Source organism: Strix uralensis, chromosome 1, assembly GCF_047716275.1.
Source record: "Strix uralensis isolate ZFMK-TIS-50842 chromosome 1, bStrUra1, whole genome shotgun sequence".
NCBI lineage: Eukaryota > Metazoa > Chordata > Aves > Strigiformes > Strigidae > Strix > Strix uralensis.
Window position 1 is genome coordinate 174,608,042 of NC_133972.1, and position 12,874 is coordinate 174,620,915.

Here is a 12,874-nt window from a genome sequence, read left to right on the forward strand (position 1 = left end):
GCTCCCAGCGCTCCCAGTAACCCCAGCGCTCCCAGTAACACCAGTGCTCCCAGTAACCCCAGTGCTCCCAGTAACCCCAGTAACACCAGTGCTCCCAGTAACACCAGTGCTCCCAGCACTCCCAGTAACCCCAGTGCTCCCAGTAACCCCAGCAACCCCAGTGCTCCCAGTAACACCAGTGCTCCCAGCGCTCCCAGTAACCGCAGCGCTCCCAGTAACACCAGTGCTCCCAGTGCTCCCAGTAACCCCAGTGCTCCCAGTGCTCCCAGTAACCCCAGTAACACCAGTGCTCCCAGCGCTCCCAGTAACCCCAGCGCTCCCAGTAACCCCAGTGCTCCCAGTAACACCAGTGCTCCCAGTAACCCCAGTAACCCCAGTGCTTTCCAGTCTGGGACCAGTGATCCCAGTAACACCAGTGGTCCCAGTGCTTCCCAGTCTGGGACCAGTTCTCCCAGTGCTCCCCAGTCTAGGACCGGTGATCCCAGTAACCCCAGTGCTCCCAGTGCTCCCCAGTCTGGGACCGGTGATCCCAGTAACCGCAGTGCTCCCAGTAACCCCAGTACTCCCAGTGCTCCCGGGTCTGGGACCGGTAACCCCAGTGCTTCCAGTACTCCCAGTGCTCCCAGTGATCCCAGTAACCCCAGTATTCCCAGTGCTCCCAGTGATCCCAGTACTCCCAGTGATCCCAAATCTGGGACCGGTGATCCCAGTGCCCCCAGTAACCCCAGTGCTCCCAGTGATCCCAGTGATCCCAAGACTGGGACCAGTGCTCCCAGTGCTCCCAGTAACCCCAGTACTCCCAGTGCTCCTGGGTCTGGGACCAGTAACCCCAGTGCTCCCAGTAATCTCAGTGCTTCCAGTAACCCCAGTGCTCCCAGTAACCCCAGTACTCCCAGTGCTCCTGGGTCTGGGACCAGTAACCCCAGCGCTTCCAGTGCTCCCAGTGCTCCCAGTGCTCCCAGTAACCCCAGTACTCCCACTGCTCCCAGTGATGCCAGTGCTCCTGGGTCCAGGACCAGTAACCCCAGTGCTCCCAGTAATCCCAGTGCTCCCAGAGATCCCAGTGGTCCCAGTAACCCCAATACTCCCAGTAATCCCAGTACTCCCAGTGATCCTGACTCTGGGACCAGTGATCCCAGTACTCCCAGTGATGCCGGGTTTGGGATCCCAGTTCTCCCACTACTCCTGAGACTGCTCCCAGTGCTCCCAGTACTGCCCCCAGTGCCCCCTCCCACCACTGCCGGGGCTGGGCCAGTGCTCCCAGTGCTCCCACCCCAGTCTGGGACCAGTGCTCCCAGTGCTCCCAGGTCTGGGGTCAGTGCTCCCAGTGCTCCCACCCTGGTCTGGGACCAGTGCTCCCACTCCTCCCAGTGCTCCCGAGTCCGAGACCAGTGCTCCCAGCACTCCCAGTACTCCCTCACTGTCCCAGTATGGCCTGTCCCAAGACCAGTGCTCCCAGTGCTCCTAACATTGTCTGCGACACCAGCTTCCAGTACTCCCAGTGCTCCCAGTGCTCCCAGTGTTCCCAGTGCTCCTGGGACTGCTCCCAGTGCTCCCAGTGCTCCCAGGACTGCCCCCAGTGTTCCCAGTGTTCCCAGTGCTCCCGGGACGGCCCCCAGTGCTCCCAGTGCTCACAGGACCACTCCCAGTGTTCCCAGTGCTCCCAGTGTTCCCAGTGCTCCTGGGACTGCTCCCAGTGCTCCCAGTGCTCCCAGGGCCACTCCCAGTGTCCCCAGTGTTCCCAGTGCTCCCAGTGTTCCCAGTGCTCCTGGGACTGCTCCCAGTGCTCCCAGTGCTCCCATGACTGCCCCCAGTGTTCCCAGTGCTCCCAGTGCTCCCAGTGCTCCCCATCCTCAACCCCACCACCCCTTCCCCCACCTCTGTGTCTCTGCAGCCCTGTCCCCGTGTCCCCATGTCCCCATGTCCCCATGTCCCCATGTCCCCACCCCCGCACCCCAGCACTGTGTCCCCACACTATGGGGGGGGTGGGGGCATCCGGGGTCCTTCCTGGCAGTGAAATCCCAACAGTGTGGGGACATGGGGACACGGGGACATGGGGACAGGGGGACACAGGGACACAGACATGGGGACACAAGACACAGGGACATGGGGACAGGGGAACACAGGGACATGGGACATGGGGACATGGACATGGGGACATGGGGACACGGAGACGTGGAGACATGGGGGACACAGGGACATGGGGACACAGGGACACAGAGACGAGGGGACATGGAGACATGGGGACATGGGGACAGGGGATATAGGGACACTGGGACATGGGGACAGGGGACAGGGGATATAGGGACACAGGGACATGGGGACACAAGACACAGGGACATGGGGACAGGAGAACACAGGGACACAGGACATGGGGACACAAGGACATGGGGACATGGATATGGGGACATGGGGGACATGGGGACATGGGGACATGGATATGGGGACATGGGGGACATGGGGACATGGGGACACAAGACACAGGGACATGGGGACAGGGGGACAGGGGACACAGGGACGAGGGCACACGGGGACACAGCCCCCCCCTGGTGCAGCACTGAGGGGTCAGGCGCTGGCGGGGCCACTCGATGGCACCGGGGTGGGGGCACCCATGGCAGGGACACCCCCACCCCCGGCCTGGGCCCCCCCCCGCAGGCACTGGGACCCTCCCCCTCGCTGGGACCCCCCCACGTGCTGTCACCCCCCCCATCTGCAGGGGGACAGAGCCCAGCACTGGGAATCCCCCCCGTGGGACCCCCCAAACCGAGACCCCCCCCAGGCACTGAAATCCTCATCCCATGGGACCCCCAAAAGCTGAGACACCCCCCCCCCAGGCACAGCGAGTCCTCCCCGTGGGGACCCCCCCAAAACCGAGACCCTCCCTGGGCACTGAAACCCCCCCCCCAGTGGGGACCCCCCAGGCACTGGGATCTCCCCACAGGGACCCCCCCACTTTGTGCCCCCCCCCCCATGGGGCTCTGAGACCCCCTCAGGCCCCTCCTGCACCCACCCCGACTCTGCAGCACCCTGAGGTGCCCGGTGTGGGGGGGGGGGTGACGACCCCACCGAGCACCCACAGCACAGGGGTCCATGGGGGAGCACCCCGTGGGGGGCGGGAGACCCTGAGGGGGGGGCAGAACCCGCCAGGTACCGGGGTGTCACCGGCACAGCCCCACTGCGGGGGGGTCTGGATCCGTGTGTCCCCCACCTCGGGGTCCCCCCCCGGCGGCTTTGATCCCCGAGGCACCGCGGGGGCGAACGAGCCCCGGCAAAGGACCCCTGTGGGGCCCCGAGGGAAGGGGCGGCCATGTCCCCCTCCCCGCAGCATCGGGCACCCCCCGGGGTGGGGAGGGGTCCCACAGCACCCACACAACCAGGCCAGGCAGTGGGTGCCCCAGGAGCCCCCCGCCCGCTGGGGTCTGGATGGGTGGGTCTGTACCAGCTCACCGGGGCTCACCGGGGCCTGCAACGGCTCACCGGGCCTGTAATGTCTCACTGGGGCCTGTACCGGCTCACCAGGGCCTGTAAAGTATCACTGGGCCTGTAACGTCTCACTGGGCCTGTAACGACTCACCAGGCCTGTACCAGCTCACCGGGCCTGTAACAGCTCACCAGGGCCTGAACCGGCTCACCAGGGCCTGTAACGGCTCACCAGGGCCTGTAACGGCTCACCAGGGCCTGTAACAGCTCACCAGGGCCTGAACCGGCTCACCAGGGCCTGTAACGGCTCACCGAGGCCTGTAACGGCTCACCGGGGCCTGTACCTGCTCACTGGGCCTGTAATGGCTCACCAGACCTGTAACGGCTCACCGGGGCCTGTACCTGCTCACTGGGCCTGTAACGGCTCACCGGGCCTGTAACGGCTCACCAGGCCTGTACCAGTTCACCAGGCCTGTACCGGCTCACCGGGCCTGTAATGGCTCACCAGGGCCTGTACCGGCTCCCTGGGGCCTGTACGGGCCCACCATGGCTGCACGGGCTCACTGGGGCTCACTGAGCCTGTGCCAGCTCTCAGGGTTCACCCGTTACCAGAGCTGCTGCCAGCACATCGGGTTTAACAGGTCATACTGGGTCATACTGGGTTACTGGGCTGGTACCAGCTCACCAGGACTTTACTGGCTCACCGGGGCCGTACCAGTTCAACAAGCCCATACCAGCTCCCCGCGACCATACTGGTTCACTGGGACCATACTGGCTCACCAGGACCATACTGGTTCACTGGGACCATACTGGCTCACCAGGACCACACCGGCACACCGGGGCTGTGCCGGGGCGCGGGCGCTGGTGCCAGGTTTGGGGGTGCGGACGCCCCCCCCATCCCGGGCCGCTCCCCCCGGGCCGCGTGGCCGGTGCCAGGGACGGGCCCCACGCGCCGTGCGGCCCCACGGCGGATAAAGGCGCTTTGTGCCGGGGCGCGGCCGTGCCAGGGCGCCCCCACACCGGGGCCAGGGCCGCAGGGGCTTCGTGGCCCCATGGCCAGCAGCCCCCCCCCGACCCCCGTGAGCGCCCCGACGCTGCCAGCCGGCCCCGTGGGGGGATGGGGAGGGGGCCAGGCCCCCCCCGCCCCGGTGGGACCCCCCGGCCCCCGCGCGCAGCCCCTGACACCGGAGCCGGGTGCTGCCCCCCCACCCCGCGGCCCCTTAATCCAGGGAACAAAGGGGCATTGAGCCGCCCCGGCCAGAAAGGGGCCCTTGTTCGGGCTGCGGGGGGCGGGGGGTGCGCGGTCGCGATGGGACCCCCCCGCCTCCGTCCCAAACCCGCGGGTCTGGCTGGGGGGGGCTGTGCGGGTCGGGGGGTGGGCGGGGGTCCCCCCCGGGGAGTGGAGGCTGGGGCAGCCTGGGGGGACCCCAGGAAAGGGGGTGGGGGGGGTAAAAGGGGCGCCCAGCACCCCCAGTATGCCCAGTGTGTGCTGGAGGGTCCCAGCCGGGGGTCTGGGGGTCCCCAGAGCTGTGACAACTGTGGTGCTGAGTCTGGGGGACCCCAAAGTGGTGCTGGGGGTCCCGGCCGTGCCCTTGGGGTCCCCAAAGTGGCGCTGGGGGTCCCGGCTGTGCCTTTGGGGTCCCCAAAGTGGTGCTGGGGGTCCTGGCCATGGTCCTGGGGTCCCCAAAGTGGAGCTGGGGGTCCCGGCTGTGCCCTTGGGGTCCCCAAAGTGGCGCTGGGGGTCCTGGCCATGGTCCTGGGGTCCCCAAAGTGGAGCTGGGGGTCCCGGCCGTGCCCTTGGGGTCCCCAAAGTGGCGCTGGGGGTCCTGGCCATGGTCCTGGGGTCCCCAAAGTGGCGCTGGGGGTCCCGGCCATGGGTCTGGGGTCCCCGCAGCAGCGCGAGGGGGGTCTGGCTTTGGGGGTCCCCGCAGCAGCAGCAGCAGAACGGCCCCTCGGGTGACTCGGGCCGGGTGGTGCCGGTGGGGACCCGCAGTGCTGGTGCCCGGTACCGGTACCGGTGCGGAGCCACAATGCCGGTGCCTGATACCCAGTGCCCGGTGCCGGTGCGGACCCGCAGTGCCGGTGCCCGGTACCCAATACCCGGTGCCCGGTGCCCAGTACCCGGTGCCCGGTGCCGGTTCAGACCCGCAGTGCCGGTGCCCGGTACCCGATACCCGGTGCCGGTGCCGGTGCGGAGCCGCAGTGCCGGTGCCGGTGCGGCGGATTGGCTGGCCCGGGGCCACCTGGCTCCTCCCCAGCCCCATGCGGCTATAACGGCCCCGGGCGGCGCCGGTCCGGCTCCCGCAGCGCCGCCAGCCCCGGACCGCAGCCATGGCCGTGCCCCGCAGGTGAGCCGGGGGGGGGGGGCGGCAGCAGCGGGGACCCCCGGTACCGCGGAGACCCCCGGGGACCCTGCTGGCCCCGGCACGGGGGAGGGAAACGGGGGCACCGGGACCCCGACACAGGGTCCCGGGGGGCTTCTCTTGGTAGGACTGGGGGGGTCCCGGGAGGCGTCTCGCAGCAGGTTGGGGGGGGGGGGCATCTCCCAGCAGAACTGGGGGGGCTTCTTCAGCACAACTGGGGGGTCCCGGGGGGCCTCTCCCATCATGGGGTGTCCTGGGGGCATCTCCCAGTGAAACTGGGGGGTCCCGGGGGGCTTCTCCCAGCAGCGCTGAGGGGTCCCAGGGCCTCTCCCAGCATAATTGGGGGGTCCTGGGGGGCCTCTCTCGTCATGGGGTGTCCTGGGGGCATCTCCCAGTAATACTGGGGGGTCCTGGCAGCGTCTCCAGCAGAGTTGGGGGGTCCCGGGGGGCTTCTCCCAGCAGCACTGAGGGGTCCCAGGGCATCTCCCAGTAATACTGGGGGGTCCCAGGGGGCCTCTCCCAGCAGAACTGGGGGGTCCTGGGGGGCATCTCCCAGCAGCGCTGAGGGGTCTGGGGGGGTCTCTGGGGTGTCCCCAACCCGCTGGCCCGTGGCAGTGCCACCCCGTACCCCAAACCCCGCCGCTCCCCGCTGGGCCAGGGCGTCCCCCAGCACCTCCAGTGCCGCAGACTCACGGCCCCCACTTAGGCCCAGCTCAGCCGCAGGCGGGGATGGGGACACGGTGGGGGGTGCAGGAGCCAGGGAGGGGACCCCAGGAAGGGATGGGGGGGGTGGGCAGGTGTACTCTGGGGGTTCAGGGGTCCCCAAATGTTGCGTCTCCTCCGCAGGGCCCCGGTGCTGGCCGTGCTCCTCGTCCTGGTCCTGGCTGCCGCGACGGCCGATGGTAGGGGGGGGACTGGGGGCACCCCCAGGGGAGGGGTCCCAGCAGGTGCTGCCACCCTGGGGGGGGATCCCCGTCTTTCTGAAGGGAGGGGGTTCAGGCTGTGTTCACCCCGGGGTCTCCTGTGAGCCCCCCGCCCTGGTCCCTGATCCCCCAGGGCAGTGGGGTCCGGGATGTGCCCCCCCCTCCCCAGCCCTGCTCTGCCCCCCCCCCCCCCTTGTGTCCCCACAGAGCCCGCGAGCACCCTGGACGTGGCCCTTTCTGCAGAAGGACAGACACCAGGTAAGGGGGGGGGGGCTGGATTTGGGGGGACCCTGCCCCACGCAGCCCCCCCAAGCCTCCCCCGGCCGGGAGCTGGGTCCTGCCGGCTCCGTGCCTCAGTTTCCCTCCCGGCCAAGGCCTGGGGGGGGTGGGGGGGTGGGTGTGGCGGGGGGGGGTGTGTGTGCTAGCAGTTGGGGGGCAGAATGTGGGTGCCAGAATGTGGGTGCCATGGGGCTGACCCCCCCGCCCCGTCTCTTCCAGAGCCCGTCAGCCCCGCCAAGCTGGAGGCCTCCGGAGAGAGTGAGCGTGGGGACGGGGGACCCCGACGGGGACACGGCCCTTGGCGGCGAGTGGATGGGGGGGGACACACACACATACCCCCGGGGTCTCTGCCCCGCCCCCCCTCCGCCCCTCTTGACACCCCTGTTCTCCCCCAGGTGATCTGACCACCTCGGCGCAGCGCCTGGGCAAAGGTAGGGCTGGGGGCGAGATGGCACAGACACCCCCCCCCCCGTGCATGGGGACCCTCCAGTGTGGGCACAGACCCCCCCCGTGCAGAGGGACCCTCCAACGTGGGCCCAGCCCCCCGCCCCGTGCAGAGGGACCCTCCAAGATGGGCCCAGCCCCCCCCCCGTGCCCACCCCCTCTCCCGCAGGTTTGACCTCCGTCAGCTTCGAGGGCGCCGAGCGGCCGCCGCCGGACGAGGCGACGCGGGAGTCCCTGGGCAGCGACTCCTCCAGCCTCGACGCCCTCAACAGCGGCTCCTTCAGCGCCGACGCCCTCACCGGGGAGGCCCGGGGCGGTGGGTACCCTGTGGGTGGGGGTCCTGGGGGGGTCCCCGCTGGGCGCTGACCCCCCCTCCCCGTGCTCTCTGCCCTCTTGCAGCTCCCGTCGTCGATGTCCCTGCTCAGTCCAACGAGTCGGAGGAGGGTGAGGCCCCGGCACAGCATGTTCCCCCCCCCCCGCCCCCCCAACCTCCCTGTGCTGCCCCCGACCCGGCTGAGCATCCTTTGGGGGTCCCACCCCAGGGATGCAGCGCGGGGGGGGGGGACACACACAACACCCCTGAGCTGGGGACATGGGGCCACCCTTGGGGAGGGGCCATGTTGGTGCAGACCCTGGGGTGCCCCGTTATCCAGGGGTGCCCCATCAGTTGGGGGTGTAGCGTTAGCCAGGGGTACCCCGTTATCGCGGGGGCCATGGGGTGGGGGCTATGCTGGCTCCTACCCCCCCCCTCCCGCCATCTCCGCTTGCCCGCAGGCGTGGACCACGATGTGGACTCGGAGGAGGCCCTGGCGTCCCAAGGTGACATAAGGGGTGGGGTGGGGGCACGGGGGGGGGTGGGAGCGCTGCTGGGGATGGGGGGAGCGCATGGATGGGGGGGTCGGGCAGGTGGGGGCTGACGCAGCCTCCCCCCGCCCCCCACTTCCCCAGGGATCTGAGACAGCGGAGCCTCGCTGGAGCCGCCTCGTGGGACACCGTCCTCTGCCGCGCTCCCCTGCTGCCTCCCCCCTCCTCCTCCCTGCCTCGACTCCCCCCGTGCCCCCCCAGGCCCCCCCGCAGCCCCACGGCGCAGCCTGCACCCCGTGGCGGGGTGATCCCCATCTCCACCCCCCCTCCCCAGTTCCGCTCGGACCCCCACACCACTGGGGGTTCGCTGGGGGCTGCCCGGGTGGGGCAGGGGCCGGGGAGGTGGCCGGACCCCTCCCCGGGCCCCCCCCTGGGGTTGGGGGCTGCGAGCAGAGCAGCCCCACCCCGGCTGTCAGCACCCCTCTTCCCCCCTCCCAATAAAGGTCCCTGCAGCAGCCGCGTGGTGTGGTGGAGGGGGGCTGCTGGCCCCCCACGGCCGCCGGACCCACTGCGCCACCCGTGGGGCAACGTGGGGGGGGTGCAGGATGGAGGTACCGCCCCCCCCGGCAGGGAGCTGGGGGTCAGAAGGACCCGGCTGGCCGGGGAGCAGAGATGGGGGGTGCTGGGGGCAGCCCCCCCCCCGCCATGGGGCTCCCCCCGAGTCCATCCTGCAGCCGTAAGAGGAGCCCCCCCCCGGTCCTGGCACCGTCCCCTCCCCATCACCCCCCTGCGCCTCAACACGGGGCCCCAAGCTGGGACCCCCCCACATCGCGCCGGGGAGCCCCCGCCAAGGCAGCGCTCGTTAACGGGCTCTTCTGCCAACACCTTTAATGAGGGGGTGAAACCCCGTCCCCGACAGCCCCCCCGGCGCTAATCCCCCCCCCCCCCCAAAGGCCCATTCTTCCCCCCAGCAGCAGCTCCCGAGGCCGCCCTGCGCCCGCTCCCGCTGCCAGAAGTGAACACGGGTTCAAAAAAACCCCGATTAGGAGGAAATTTGGGAGGTTTGGGGTGCCAAAAAAAAAAAAAAATAATCTACCAAGGGCTCTTAAAGACCCGGGTCCCACCTCCGGCGCGGGGGCCCCGGGGTTGCCGGTTGCTGGGAGGTGATGAAACACCCCGGGGAATTAACACCGGGTGTTGGCTTCTCCCGCACGCCGCGGCGGTGGCTACCGGCACGGCCGCGCTTGGGGCCACCCCGCGGCACCTTCCCCGTGTCCCTGCGCCCCGTTTTTTTCTGGGCCCCGGGAGCCGTTTATTTGCTCCCCCCAGGCCGAGCGCAACCGGCTCTCGGCACGTCCCTCCCCCTCGTCGGCGTCGTGTCCCTTCCCTCCGGTACCTGCGATCTAAAAAGCTAAAAAAAAAAAAGCGCTTTTTAATGATTTTAATGGCCCACTGGGGTCCCTACGCCGGCGGAGGTGGCCCCCCACGGTGCCTCCCCGCTCCCACGGGGCTCAGCCCAGCCTTGACTCCATCCGCCGGGATTTTCTCAACCATTTTCCAGCGTTCTCAGGGATCTGGGGGGGGGCAATGCCCCCCAACAGTGCGAGGGGTGGGATGGAGGTTTGCGAGGGGCCACCCCCGTGTTAGGAGACCCCCCCCAGAAGCTCCTGGGCTAAACTGGGGGGTCCCCATTGGGGTCTGCTCCCACCATCCTCCCCACGGTGATGGGAATCACCTGGGGCCCCCCCCAGCCCCATTTCCATGGCTCAGCCCCTCGGTGGGACCCTCTCCCGGCCGGTCGCCCCGGGGCCGAGCGCGGTTCCTCAGGGGGGGCCCCGTGGCTCCAGTTACCGTGCAAAGGGGACGCCGGCGCCTTCGGCGGCGGGTGAGGAATTACGGGGTGGGGGGAAGTTTCCCACGGCGGCGCTCAGCCCCGCTGGCCATCTCCCTCGTTAGCCGGGGTGAGATCCCGGCCCGTCGCGTCACACACAACCATCAGTTGGGTCGTTACGGCTTGCCTGGGGCGAGGGGCTCCTGCAGCCCTCGGGGGGGACACCCCGGCCTGCACCAAGGGACCCTGAGCGTGGGATGAGATGGGGGGAAAACCCCCCCCCCCCGAAGAGTCCAGCATTGCGCGTGGCACCGCGTGCTGCGGCCAGACCTCGCGTCCTGCCGAATGGCGACCGCGGACCCTCCCTGCTCCCCACCACGTCCCCGCGTAGCGGCGGCTCCGGGAGCCGCACAAGGGCCACGTCGAGCCGGTCCCAGCGACGTGACGCTCAGGACACCCGGGAGAATCCCGCTTGGGAGTGAGCGGAGAGCAGGGAGCCGGCACCCCGGGCTGCGGGGGCTGCTGAGGGCATCCGAGGGGGGGGTGGATCCTTCCAGAAGGCCGACGGTGTCCGGGGAGGGCGGATCGGTCGCTCCAGGAGCCGAACGCGGCGGCATCAGGAACCTCCTTTCCCAGGTTGAACTCCTCCGTCTTTACCTCCCAGCTCCCGGTTCCCTCCCGGTGCAGGCGCGACCACTGGCTCCCGTGCCGGGCAGCCCCTCGTGGGGAAGCGTCCCCCGCGCCACGCAGCCATTTCGGCGGCTCCGACGCTTTCGCCGCGTCCGTAACGACCTTCTCAAGTAACGGGATCGTTTCCAGCTGCCTCATCGATCCCAAAGGCAGGACATGACCTTCCCTCGTCCTTCGGGCCACGGGGCCCTGTGGAGTGGCTTGTGCGGTTGGGCCTGCCCAGACGTCCTCCATTCCGTGGGACCGTCGTCCCCGTGGCTCCCTCAGTGTCCCTGTGGCTCCCTCAGCATCCCCGTGGCTTCCTCAGCGTCTTTGTGGCTCCCTCAGCGTCCCCGTGGCTCCCTCAGTGTCCCTGTGGCTCCCTCAGCATCCCCGTGGCTCCCTCAGTGCTCCCACACCCTTGGTTCATCCATCGGTGTGGCCGCACGTGCCGAGGCTGCGCCGTGCGGGCTGAGCCCTGTCCCCCCGGCACACTTCTCTTCACAGATGCCGTCACCCGGCCCATTTTTAATTGCTTCATTACACCCGGGCTGTTGAAAGGCCGTTGCGTTTTTGCCTGGCATCAAATCGCGTCCACGTGCCACAGGGGCGAGCGCTGACTCTGCCGCGCAGAGCCGGGGGGTCCTCGCACGTCACCCCTCTGTCACCGCAGCGGCGACGGGGTCGGGGTTGGCGCGGGCTCAGGGCACCGCAGACCCGCAACTCACGCGAGTCTGGGGAAGGGCAGACACGGGGCTCGTCTTCCCGCGACATCCTGCCCCCGCCGAAGCGATTCCCGTCTCCTGGCGCAGCGCTTGCGCCGGGAAATGAACCCAGCGCTGGCAGTGACGTCCCCAGGGGTGACAACTGGTGCGGGGTGGAAAACCCTGCAGAAACAACCGACACACCAAAGCCAAAGGCAGAACTCGGAGGAAGTTGGAAGCGATTTCAAGCGCTGATGGAGAGGAGGAGCAAAGGCAAACGTCTGTCAGGAGCAGCAGGGAGGGAAGGAGGGAATCACGGAATCATTTCAGCTCAAAAAGCCCTTGAAGCTCCTCCAGTGCAACCATGAACCTCACCCTGACCGTTCCCAACTCCACCAGATCCCTCAGCGCTGGCTCAACCCGACTCTTCAACCCCTCCAGGGATGGGGACTCCCCCCCTGCCCTGGGCAGCCCATTCCAACGCCCAACAACCCCTTCTGCAAAGAAATCCTTCCTAAGAGCCAGTCTGACCCTGCCCTGGCGCAGCTTGAGGCCATTCCCTCTTGGCCTGCCGCTGGTTCCTTGGCTCAAGAGACTCATCCCCCCTCTCTGCACCCTCCTTTCAGGCAGTTGCAGAGGGCCAGGAGGTCTCCCCTCAGCCTCCTCTTCTCCACACTAAACCCCCCCAGTTCCCTCAGCCGCTCCCCATCACACCTGTGCTCCAGACCCTGCACCAGCTCCGTTGCCCTTCTCTGGACACGCTCGAGTCATTCAAGGGCCTTTTTGGAGTGAGGGGCCCAAAACTGAACACAGTTCAGAGGGAGCTGGGTGTCTGGGGAAAAGTGGGGGCTGGCACAGCAGCTGCAGGAGTAGGGGGTGTCCCCTCTCCCCGGGAACACAGGCCAGGCCACCGCCATCCGGAGGGGACAACCACCTCGGAGCTGGCCAGGCCCAGCCCTGCCCCACAGCCCGGAAGGTGACGGCACAGTGGGTCACCCCAGCAGCCCCACGGCACATTCACGCAGCCTGGAGACGGAACCCCGACGCCAAGCAGCCGCCGCTGCCTTTTGGGGCAACCAAGCAGCATCTGTGACCACCCCCAGCGCAGAGGGGAGCGGGACAGAGGGAGGTTCGAATGCTCTGAAGGTAACAACGAAGAGTTTTTTATTGTTCTTACGTAAAAAAAAAAAAAAAAAGCACCCCCGAAGGCGCACACAGCGTCCACCACACCTCCGCCGTGATCTCCTTCTCCGAAACGTCCTGGAAAACTCGGCCCCGGAGCCCAGCCCGGGATTTAGGCGAGGGAGGCACCGCACGGGGTTCAACCCCCCCCCTTGTGGGCTGCCACGGGAGAAGCGCAATTCCTGGGCCTTTATCCCAGCCGCTTCCCCAACGGATGACAAAAATAAAGCTTTCAACCATAGAAAAGCCACCAGG